Source organism: Penaeus monodon, chromosome 29 (assembly GCF_015228065.2).
Source record: "Penaeus monodon isolate SGIC_2016 chromosome 29, NSTDA_Pmon_1, whole genome shotgun sequence".
Lineage (NCBI taxonomy): Eukaryota > Metazoa > Arthropoda > Malacostraca > Decapoda > Penaeidae > Penaeus > Penaeus monodon.
In genome coordinates, this window is record NC_051414.1 from 7,127,514 (window position 1) to 7,128,861 (window position 1,348).

General features: G+C 34.4%; 1 protein-coding gene across 1 annotated transcript in view; it reads left to right on the top strand.

Annotated features, from left to right (window-relative positions):
• LOC119591924 (ubiquitin carboxyl-terminal hydrolase 32-like) overlaps positions 1–1,348 on the top strand; it is a gene marked incomplete in the record, with an annotated part of 40,183 nt that overhangs the window by 34,767 nt on the left and 4,068 nt on the right.

Below are 1,348 nucleotides of genomic sequence, written 5' to 3' on the forward strand. Positions count from 1 at the left end.
TGCCCCTACCTACCTAAGTGCAGGTTTGAAAACTAGGGAACTGAAAGTTGAATAGAGAGTTACAGAAAATCTACCTTCTTAATCTTCTCATTACTAACATTATACTGTTAAATGGGCACAGAGAACAAAGTGTAGTTGAATGTGGGTCTAACTCTTTTAATCCTGTTCATTTCTTGCATTACTCCTAATCAAGTTAAGTATAACCGTTTTAAGTACTAACTGCTAGGATGAATGGGTTTCTTTGTTGATCTGTGATTGTCGCAAATCCTCTTGTTATTACTTACAGTGTTAATGAAATATTTATCATTACTCCTTCTATATATAAATATTATTTAGAGACATTTATAGTATGGTTGAATGACCATGAAAATATTATTTGCTCTTTCATAGAAAGTACTTTATTTTACTATAGTAGTGATAATGTTGTCCGTTGTTTTATAATTCATTCTCTGGCTTCTGTTTGCAATAATGAAGGTGACATACCAGAAGTAAGGCTTCTAAATTCATACACAGGTAACCATAACCCACATCCAAAGATGACATACTCAGCACCCATTTTCAAGCATCAGGCATACAGGTGACACTGCCAACATTGTGTAGTAGAGGAGGTAGTCTGTTTTGCAGCATCTCTTTTATGCTCTTCTATTCGAACCTGATTTAACACTTTGTTGAATTTCTTAAGTTGTGATATTCATCCTCAAAAGCAAACAGGTTACAAGTTCAAGTAAAGTAAAGAAGCATCAGACTTGCTTGAATATTTAATCAGTATTGTTGTTGCAGAGCATCAAGGGTACTCCCATTTCTTTCTTCTCCTCTTGGCAGTGCTGTCCAACATTCACAGTAGTGCAAAACTGGGTTTGTAGTTTGTGAATGTGGTATGTTTGGACTATCTGTATTTAAGAGTGACACTTGCAACTGTGTCAGTGTTTGGAGTAAAGTTTCCTAAATATATGGAATTATATTTTGGTTTATTTTGTGCAGTCCTGGCAGTTGGGTGTAGTATTGTTGCTCTACTTTTACTCTAATAATTAATTAGGAAGTTTGAACTGGTGTTTTTTTCAGTGGCTTTGAAACGCCAGTTGTTGTGGAAAGGAAATACCACAGTGGAGAATGGTTGTCTAGCATTTAAGGGAGATATTGTTTCTAAATGTAATATGGTCCTTATATTAAAAGAAAATTTACATGTCTTTAGCTGATACAGTTCACACAGGAAACATTGTAAAGGAGGCTTTTGTATATGGAAATATGCTTACTTCAACAGAGCCATAGATGAGAGTAAATAATAGTATGATCACTGTTGTATTTTGTTATTATTGAGATGATGGTTTTGATGGTAATTGCCATCATC